The 11326-nt window shown below is 43.7% G+C and overlaps 1 pseudogene; it reads left to right on the top strand.

Moving 5' to 3' along the window:
• Nucleotides 1-2871: 2871 nt before the first annotated feature.
• The window catches only part of LOC142046184 (uncharacterized), a 10790-nt pseudogene continuing 2335 nt past the window's right edge, over nucleotides 2872-11326 (top strand).

Below are 11326 nucleotides of genomic sequence, written 5' to 3'. Positions count from 1 at the left end.
TCTACAGCTAGGTGCAGTGGAACCTGTGCCAACGCAACACTGGGAAAAAAGCATCTACTCACTACTTTCTGATCCAAAAGAAAGGCGGGGGATGGAGACCTATACTAGACTTACGCCAGCTGAACAAATTTGTATGTGTACAGAAATTCAAGATGGTCACACTGGGCACAATAATACCCATGCTGGAACAAGGGGACTGGTTCACAGCTCTCGACCTACAAGAAGCCCATTTTCACATATCCATTCATCCAGCACATAGACACTTCCTGCACTTCACACTTGGACACAACCACTTTCAATACAGAGTACTCCCATTCGGACTCTCCACAGCACCGAAAGTATTCTCCAAGACCCTCGCTGTAGTCGTGGCCCATCTCCACAAACATGGGATTATACTTTTCCCCTACCTAGAAGACTGCCTTATCAAAGGCGGCTCATATGATGAGACATTAAAAGTGACACGTTTTGCCGTCTCCCTCTTCCACAGTCTAGATCTGCAAATAAACTTCCAGAAATCCATCCTGACACCCACACAGCAGATCGAGTTCATCAGAGCTCACCTGGACTCAATTCGAACCAGAGCCTCGCTCCCACACAACAGATTCCTCACCATTACACATTTCATATCAATGCTCTTCATTCTCCCCAGGATACAGGCAAGAACCTGCCTACAGCTTCTCGGCTACATGGCAGCCTACACTTTCATGGTCAAGTATGCCAGGCTGCCTATGAGATGTCTTCAGGGTTGGCTCAACTCCAACTACAAACCCAGAAGACACAGCTTTTGCATGATGCTAACTCCTCCCACAGGCACCAACTTTTGTTGGCGCGGGGGGTGCTTGGGCTCCCCTACCCCGGCCCTGACTCTGCCTCCTCCGTGCCCCATTGGATCCCTCCCCAAATCCCTGCCCTGGCTTTGCCTCTTCCCCAAGTGCGCCACATTCCTCCCCCCTCCCTCCCAGGCTTGTGTGAAACAGCTGTTTCACGGTGCAAGCGCTGGGAGGGAGGGGGGAGAAGTGGGACGTGGCAGCCTGCTCAGGGGAGGAGGCGGAGGTGGAGGTAAGCTGGGGAGGTGGGGTTGGGTGGGAGCTGCCAGTGAGTGTGCTGCACCCACCAATTTTCCCCTGTGGTTGCTCCAGCCCTGGAGCACCCACGAAGTCGGTGCCTGTGACTCCTCCAGCAAACATATTGGCCTCTCTACATCGGTGGACAAAACCAGAGAACCTATGCGGGGGCGTTCCCTTCCATCAAGGCTCCCCAGTACTCATGCTCACCACGGATGCTTCCTTGATTGGTTGGGGAGCACACCTGGGGGAACACATGGCACAGGGCTGCTGGTCCATGTCGGAGACACTTCTGCACATAACATCTAGACCTCAGAGCAGTCAGATACACCTACCTTCACTTTCTCCCCATTATAAAGAACAAACCCATTCAGATCCTGATGGACAATATAGCATGTATGTTTTACATCAACAAGTGGGGGAGGGGGAACGATCCCACTCCCTGTGCACAGAAGCCATCCGATTATGGAATTGGTGCGTATATCACATAGAACTCACCGGTTCCTACCTGCCACAACACTACTGCCGACACACTCAGCAGACACTTCTCCAAGGAACACGAATGGGAATTGCATTTCACAATGCTACGACAGCTATTCTCCCACTGGGACACCACGTCGATAGACCTCTTTGCCACAATCCAGAACCACAAATGCCATCTAATTTGCTCCAGAACAGGACTCAGGACCACAGCCTTAGGAGATGCATTCCTCATCCCGTGGAACAACTCTCTCCTATATGCATTTCCATTGATCCGACTGATACACAGGGTCCTATGCAAGATCAGAGAGGACAAGGCCAGGGTCATAGTTATTGCTCCAGCTTGACCCAGACAGACATGGTATCGTTACCTACTATGCGTGTCCATCCATCCTCCAAGGACTCTCTCCAATAGAGGAGGCAGGACAACAGCCGGCTTCTTCATCCGCAGCTCCAGAAACTCCATCTGACGACGTGGTTCCCTCATGGTTTCAAATCCACAAACTAGCCTGTTCTGAGCAGGTCCAATATGTCCTCCTACACAGCAGAAGAGATTCCACTCATAAGACTTAGATGCAAAAGTGGACAAGCTTCTCTGCATGGCGTGCCCATAGATGCTTGGTGCCCCATGCCGAAACCCTCCCTGACATTCTAGACTACCTTTGGAAACTAAAACAGGACGGACTCTCACTCAGCTCTACCACCTTCCATGATTTACTGAACGGATATTCACTTTTTGCCCACCCCATAATGAAACGCTTCCTCATGGGCCTGCAAAATCTCTACCCTGAGATTCATCCACTAGCGGCCACCTGGAATCTCAGCCTAGTCCTCCGAAGTCTTATGAAACCTCCCTTCAAGCCCTTAGCTATCTCATCCCTGCTCCACATGTCTATGAAAGCACCTTTCTTGGTTGCCATAATGTAAGCAAGAAGAGTAGGGGAAATAAGCTCCCTGATGGCCTATCCTTCCTACATGACCTTGTCTAAAGACAAGGTTACCTTGCAACCCCACCCTAAATTTCTCCCCAAGGTGGTGTCTACTTTTCACCTTAACCAGCCAATATATTTACCTGCATTCTATCTCAAACCTCATAAGACTCCATAGAAAGTGGCATTACGTACCCTTGATATCAGATGGGCAATCGCATTTTATCTAGAAAGGACTAAGCCATTTTGTAAGTTCCCATGGCTATTTGTGGACACTACCGAGAGATCAGAAGGTGCGGCTATCTCTACGCAACAGCTCTCCAAGTGGATCTCTGACTGCATCAGATCCTCTTACCAGATTCAGAATGCTCAACCACCCGAGGGCATCTACTTGGGCGATGTCAACATCTGTTGCCTTCCTCCATGACATACCTATTACTGACATCTGCAAGGTGGCTAAGTGGACATCTGACTACACATTTGCCAAACATTATGCTATCACACAGGATACCATGGCAGACACCATAGTAGGCCACACAGTACTGTCTACAATGGTCACTGCCGCAACTCCAAAATCCCACCATCCATAATGGGTACTGCTTCACATTCACTTGGAGTGGAGCATCCACAGGGACAGCATTCAAAGAAGATGAGAAGGTTACTCATCTTGCAGTAACTGAGGTTCTTTGAAATGTGTGTTTCTGTGGGTGTTCCACTACCCACCCTCCTCCCCTCTACTTTGGAGTACTACTCTGACATCTCTATGGTAGAGAAGGAACTGAGGGAGGTGTGGAACACGCACACTCAGGCAGACCCTAATGATGCTGTGAGACAGCAGCTGGGCAATTGCGTCCTGACCAGGCACTGCTACCGAAGATCTCCAATCAACGGCGCCGGGATGCACCATCACCTGGAGTGGAGCATTCACAGGGACACACATCTTGAAGAACCTCAGTTACTGCAAGGTGAGTAACTTTCTCTTCCCATCCACCCCTGAAAACCTCAAAATAGACCATCTTCCTGACCATTATGCCTGAGGTCATGCTGACCACACTTCATGACAGTACATAAGACAAGCAATATGGAAAATCATGAGATTTTCTTTTTGGCTAACTCATTGTCTCTTAGCATGTCTCTCTGGTGATTTGGTTTAAAAATAAAAATTGATGTTGAATAAATTGAAAAATAAAAATGTTGTGTCCCCTACATAAGAAGATTTAGGACAGTAATTGAAAACTTAAGTACTGTCTACTTTACAGCCTGCCTGGATTCTATAGTGCCAATCATTAGGTGCGTCCAGGGTGTGCAGACAGATGGCCAGAGGGGTGGGTTTTTTTGTCACCTATATGTTCTGTCAACCCTGTGGTCTGCCTGAAACTAGTTTGGTCCCCAACCAATTTAGAACAACTTCAGAGCTGTTTTGCTTTTGACCGCTCTTTACTGTTTACTTCAGAAAATGTCCTTTTTACTTTAGAAAATGTGCTCCTTTATAGTATATTGTATCTATTTATTTCAGAACCGTATTTTGACTTCTATTTCATTTGACTTGACTATGAAAAAGATCTGTAAGTATCTTGTAAGGAAAGATACTGAACACCCATTACTATTGTCATGCTGAAGGTACTTCCCTACAGAGGCCTGCAGTATACGTAGATTTTACTTTTTGAAGGTACTGGCTGTTACTTCGCAACTGAGTAAGATTACATGATATTCCTGTATTCTGGGATTTGTATATATATACACACAATACAATTATTTTCTTTTGAATTATGTTTGACTTTGCTTTGTGTTATTGAAAAATTGATAATCTATACCTTTAAAGAAAATAATGTTTTCTCACTAACTTGTTTTCTTTATAACTTTTGGTATAAATGTAATACCCTCAAGTCAGATCCCTATTAGTGACTTGATTCTTTTATTATTCATTGCTATATATAATTTTTTATTAATTTTTCCAAATACAGCAAATACATCAAAATACCGGATTCTCATAATATTCAAAGTAAATAACGAGGGTTAGAATAAAGGGAAGGGAAGAGAAGCAACATATCGATCTACTGGGTCTACATTAATCATAGACCTTTAAAAAGTCAACTCAAATTGTTTTGAATTTTTTAGCCACTCTCTTTCTGGAATGCCAGTCATGTGAGGTCAGCTATATCACTGAGGCCAGCATCAGTATTTGGTGGGGATTGACTTTTTTATTTTTGCAAGATTAATTGGTTAGCAACCAATGCTGCACGTAGGAACTGTGCTGCCTTGTTACCAGGTAATCTCCAGGCATCAGGAATTTATCCAAGAATGAAACTTATGTGGGATGGCGCCAACTTAGCATCCAATATCAGAATTGTCCTTTTACCCACCTCATACAGGAAATTCTTGATACAGGAGCTCTCCCAAATCAGATGAGCTAATATAGTACCATGGGAGTTACATTTCCAAACAGCATGCTGCATTTATGAGGCCAATTACCATTAATTTATGTGGGGAACAGTATATTTGAAAAAAATGTATTTTGGTGAGTAAGCTGTAGTCTCAGGTCTGAAGTTGCTTTTTTAACATTAGATAAAATTGTTGGAAATAGTTGTGTATTCAAATCTCTCTTCCAAGCAACTCTCAAATGATCAATCTTTTGCAGAGCTTTTTGGGCCACAGAATCATAAAAGGATACCACTGGCTGAGTGAATTGAGGATGTTTCCTCCAAAATAATAAAATTGAGCTCTCAATGCCTTCAATCCAAATACCTTCATAAGTAAATGTTTTAATTGGAGATACTTCCATGCTCTGGAACAGGGCAAGCCAAATTATTGCTGAAGATCTACAAAGATTTTAAATTTATTATTGCCAATGAGCTGTGACAGTTGCCATTCCTCTCTCCGTCCAACCCTCCACGTCAAGGTTTTGCCACTGATTTTAAGGATAGGATTGTTTCATAGGACCCTTCTACATGGAAGAATGGATGAAAACAACTTGCTAGCCAAATTTGACCAAGCTTGCTACATAGCCGTTGTGGGAGCTCTGGAGCCATCAAATCTATAATAATTTGATCCTACAGTGCCTGAAAGGCAGGGGCAGCTCTAGGTATGTTGCCGCCCCAAGCATGGCAGGCAGGCTGCCTTTGGCGGCTTGCCTGCGGGAGGTCCCCAGTCCTGTGGATTCGGTGGCACGACTGTGCGAGGTCCGCCGAAGCCACGGAACCAGCGGACCCTCCGCAGGCATGCCGCCGAAGGCAGCCTGCCTGCTGCCCTCGCAGCGACTGGCAGAGCGCCCCCCGTGGCTTGCTGCCCCAAGCACGTGCTTGGCGTGCTGGTGCCTGGAGCCACCCCTGCTGAAAGGGGGAAAGGGTATAACATTTCTCATTCAATCTGAACCCAAAGTGGAGTCTATGTGGTCATATCTAACAGGAACAAAGATGCCAGGCTTAAGAAAAAGGAGATAATATAATTTTCCAAGTTGGGAAAATGAAATCCTCCCAGAAATAGGTGGAGCTGTAATTTTCACAGAGAGAGAGTCTGTTTCTTATCTGTGCCCCAGAGAAACATTCTGAAAATATTATTGAATTTCTTAAAATAAGTTTGAGGAATAGAAATAGGGAGACTCCTCAGGATATACAAAATTCTGGGAAGGAAATTCATTAATAGTATATATTAATATATTTTATATTAGTGTATATTACATTATAATGTATAAGACATATATAATACATATAATGGATAATACCATTATATATTAATGTATATTCATTGGACTGCACAAACTGAAGATTAATAAACTTAATCTCTCCATTATCTCACTTGGGCAATGATTGGTTCTATATTTATCTTGGGGATGTCCTGAATATTTCTGGGAATCAGTATTCCTAAATATTTCATATAGGAGGATTGCCATGGAAAGTCCTGTTTTCAGAAAATGCCTTTGTGGCCATATTTATTAATGCCTAAGATTTCTGATTTGTTCCAGTTAATTTATACATTAAGAGGAGTCCAAACTTATTAATAGTAATTAGAAGGTTAGGAATGGTAACGTTGGTTTTATATACAAATACAAGAACATCGCCACATACAGAACTAAATTATGTTCTGTTTGGCTAACCCTGATACCATGAATACGTTAATTTGCTCAGAAGGCAATGGCTGAAGGTTCTAGAGCTCAATCAAGCAGAAGAGAAGACAGAGGGAAGCTCTACCTTGAATCTTTCTATAATGGGCCAGAAACAATAACATTGGTAACTATCCTGGAAGTCGGATTAGAAAATAAAAACTTAATCCAAGCAATAACCATGAAATTTCAGATTTAAATAGCTCATTGTTGGCTCATGTTGCCGAAATCATGAAATCATGAGCTGATTTGTGAATCATGAACTGATTTAAATAGCTGAAATCCAACGTGAGCCAACAATAAAAATAGTAAACATGAGCCAACAATGAGATGCAATTGTAGAAAAGGCTAACATCATTCTGGATGTATTAACACGTGTGTCATATGTAAGACACGGGAAGTAATTGTTCTACTCTGCTTAGCACTGATGAGGTCACAGCTGGACTATTGTTTCCAGTTTTAGGTGCTACACTTTAAGAAGGATGTGGAAAAATTGGAGAAAGACCAGAGGAAAGCAACAAAAATGATAAAAGGTTTATAACACTTGACCTGTGATGAAAGTTTAAAAAAAACAGCATGTTTAGTTTTGAGAAAGGAAGATGGAGGTGGGACCTGATAAGTCTTCAGATATGTTAAGGGCTATTATAACAAGGACTGTGATAAGTAGTTCTCCATGTCCATTAAAGGTAGGACAATTAGTAATGGATTTAATCTGCGGGAAGAGAGGTTTAGGTTAGATATTAGGAAAAACTTTCTAACTATAAGCATAGTTAATACTGGAAGAGGTTACCAAGGGACGTTGTGGAATCCGCATCTTTGGATACTTTAAAGATTAGGTTAGACAAACCCTGTCAGGGATGGTCTAGATATACTTGGCCCTGCCTCACCATCAGGAGATGGACTAAATGACCTCTCGAGGGCTCTTCCAGCCCTACATTTCTATGATTCTAGGTCCCCCTATTTCACAGTTGCTACATTTTCTTTAGGCTGTATCTTTCTCATGGTTCTTATTATAGCAGCAACTATCATTGGAAGGTGACCATTATCACAAAAATGCTGCTATCTATGAGGCCAGTTCTTATACTTCTGGTCATCTTTTCTTGTACATGACCAGGGGTCAGAGACAGAGGTGGCAGGGGGAGGAGAGAGAGAGCAGTACTTTTCCAAGCTTCTCCCACATGAGATGCCACTGACAGTAGATTGTGCACGTTTTCAAAATAACATGCTCTCTGGTCTTGGCTCGTCTTCGGTGGGGTCAGAATATATCCATGGGATCTGCTAGACTCCTTGGGCTTGGCTTCCCTTCAGTGAGGCTCATATGCACCTCTGGGTTTTTTAATTTGTTGCCCCTTGGATCGGGCTCAGATGCCTGGAATGTGGTAGACTACTTGGGCTTGGCTCCTTGATTGTGACGCAGTGTCTCCCAAGCCCCCTTACTAGTGGTGCTAGCGTAAGCTATAAATCAAGAGTAGATTTGTACTGATCTTCATACTATGATCCTTCTCTTTTCTTACATTATTTGATGAGCAGTGAGTTAACATTGTTGATTTTTAAAATATTATCATTGGATAACTTAGTTAGCACCCACTGAAATTAATGGGGTAGGTCACACCTCTGAGAGATATGGTTTCAGGCTCCCTCCAAATGCAGCCAAATGTCACTGCATCATTTAGCTTAAAAAACATGAACTTAGTGTATCTCAGCAACCATAACAACAAGGGACTTAGGAATTGTTTACATGAGGGAATTTTTGAGTTATACTGTTCTGCTGTCCCCTGCCAATGGTTACTGGGTGGTCTCTCTTCCCTAACTTGACCCTACAGCCAGGTCATGATTTAGTCAACCTCTTCTGGGATAACAGAAAGCCCAACATAAAACAGTATCATGTCCTTACAAGAGGGTCTGTGGCCCCAACTCCAGTCCACAGGTCTTCATACCCTTCCCTAGAACTTTTTAATATTTTTGTCCCCTTCTCTTGTCTCATGCCACCTTGCCAGAGACTGGTAGAGTATCCCAGGCCCTCCCACTACACTGGGTTTCTGCTTCTGACCCCATAACCAGCAGCCAAGGTGTGTGTAGTCCCATTCCTTGCTGCTGTTTCCCTGGTCCCCTTCCTGTCCAGGCCCAATTCCCTGCAGCTTCTTTAGGTTGACTGTTCTTTTAGATCTAGGACACTCACCTGGAAGGCACTCACCTGGAATCTGCTAATAAAATCCTAACATAAAGGTATAAATTTAAATAAACTTCCACCATGCTCTGTTCCTCTACAGAACACCTCCCAGGGCACTCTTTCCTAGGATGACCAGACAGCAAATGTGAAAAATCAGGATGGGGTGGGGGGTAATAGGAGCCTATATAAGAAAAAGACCCCAAAATTGGGACGTCCCTATAAAATGGGGACATCTGGTCACCCTACTCTTTCCATGGCAGTGCTAATCCTGCCCTTCTTTCAGGGTACACCACAAGAGCTTGTCTCACCCCAGTGGCTGCTTTAGGCCTTCTTGGTTGCTTGTCTGCCTTCTCTGCTCTGGCTAGAATCCTAGGGCTTATTCCCCTGCTGGGCTCCCACCTCGGGTGACCGGACAGCAAATGTGAAAAATCTGGAAGAGGGGGGAGGGGTGTAATAGGAGCCTATATAAGGAAAAGACCCAAAAATCAGGACTGCTCCTATAAAATTGGGACATCTGGTCACCCTACTCCCATCTCACCATTTCTCTGTTCCCAGAGAGTGACAGCAGACTCTCTCCCCTGGCAGTCCCTTCTTTTCTTTTTCTTTTATGGTGCATCTGTCTCAACATCTGAGGCAATGACCACCACCTAGTTCAATTTTTGCATAATCTATATCTTCCCATCCTTTCCTATATCCTTAATAAAGTGCAGTAATGCTTTCTTAATGCTATCCCAATTTCCCAGTACTCTCATCAGTCATTTCAGAATATATTTTTTCATCTTGAGGTCTCTCAGTTCTTCATAAAGAATCTTGCTATATAATTCTCCCTGCATTGCTATAGCAGATGCTCAACTGTTTCTTTAACTTTGCATGTTTCACACAGCCTGTCTTTATGCACGTTTAGTAGATATAAATTACCATTCAGGCCACAATGACCTGTTAGCACTCTAAAGATAGTTACTTCACTTCTTCTAGCCTAGCTGTGAAGTATAACATTATCCTCAAGTTTTGGAATTTTTAAGAGAGTTTGTCCTTTTTTGCCTTTGGTCCATATTTCTTGCCATTCCTTAAGTTCTCCCTGAACCAAATTTCTGAAGTCCTGTGTACTCAAAGGGATCTTTAGATCAATCTCTTAATTTTTGAAGGCACTTTTCACTGTTTTATCTGCCATTTCATTGCCAGGTATCCCGACATGCACTGGAATCCATGCTATTGCTACATGAATACCTAATTGTGCTGTCACTGCAGCTGAGAATCATATTTAATTGATTAAGTCATTCCTGCTTTCAGAGGCTCATAAATGCATAAGAACAACCATACTGAGTCAGACAAATTGTCTGTCCAGTATCCTGTTTTATGATAGAGGCCAGTGACAGATGCTTATGGCAGCTGGAGGTTTAGGAACATTTGGACTGTGGGTTTGGCTAATAGCTACTGATGGACCTATTCTCCATGAACTTATCTAATTCTATTTTGAACTCATTTATACTTTTAGCCTTCACAACATCCTCTGGCAATGAGTTCCACAGGATATCTGTATGTTGTATGAAGAAGTACTTCCTTATTATAGAATCACAGAATATCAGGGTTGGAAGGGACCTCAGGAGGTCATCTAGTCCAACCCCTTGCTCAAAGCAGGACCAATTCCCAACTAAATCTTCCCAACCAGGGCTTTGTCAAGCCTGACCTTAAAAACCTCTAAGGAAGGAGATTCCACCACCTCCCTAGGTAACCCATTCCAGTGCTTCACCACCCTCCTAGTGAAAAAGTTTTTCCTAATATCCAACCTAAACCTCCCCCACTGCAACTTGAGACCATTACTCCTTGTTCTGAGTTTTGTTCAATATTCTTCATAATGATCTGGAGGATGCATGGACTGCACTCGTCAGCAATTTTTGCAGATGATCACTAAATCTGGAGGAGTGGGGTAGATTATGCTGGAGGGGTAGGGGACAGGATATATGAGGACCTTAGACAAATTAGAGGACTGGGACAAAAGAACCCTAGATGGGTTCAAACAAGGACAAGTGCAGAGTCCTGCGACTTAGGATGGAAGACGGCCCATTCACTGGTTACAGACTAGGGAGCCGAATGGCTAGGAAGGCAGATTCTGCATAAGATAAAGGACCTAGGGGTTATAGTGGACAAAAGCTGAATATGAGTCATACAGTGATGCCCTTGTTGGCCAGGAAGGCTAACAGATTTTGGGCTGTATAATGAGGAGGCATGCCAGCAGATCCGAGGATATGATCATTCCCCTCTCTTTCGAATTGTGAGGCCGCTCATCTGGAGTACCATTCCAGTTTTGGGCCCCACACTACAAGAAGGATGTGGAAAAAATTGGAAAGAGTTCAGCGGAGGCAACAAATGATTAGGGCGGCCACAGACGTATGAGAGAGGCTGGGGAACTGGGCTTGTTTAGTCGCAGAGAGAAGAATGAGGGCCCCGGGAATTTGATAGCTGTTTTCAACTACCTGATAAGGGGTTCCAAAGAGATGGATCTAGACCAGTTCTCGTGGACCTGATGACAGAACAAGGAGTAATGGATCTCAAGTTGCAGTGGGGTGCGTTAATCTCTCTCTTT

Source organism: Chelonoidis abingdonii, chromosome 2 (assembly GCF_003597395.2).
Source record: "Chelonoidis abingdonii isolate Lonesome George chromosome 2, CheloAbing_2.0, whole genome shotgun sequence".
Classification (NCBI taxonomy): domain Eukaryota; kingdom Metazoa; phylum Chordata; order Testudines; family Testudinidae; genus Chelonoidis; species Chelonoidis abingdonii.
Note: the sequence above shows the minus strand (reverse complement) of the source record. Positions and strands in the feature narration are given on the sequence as shown.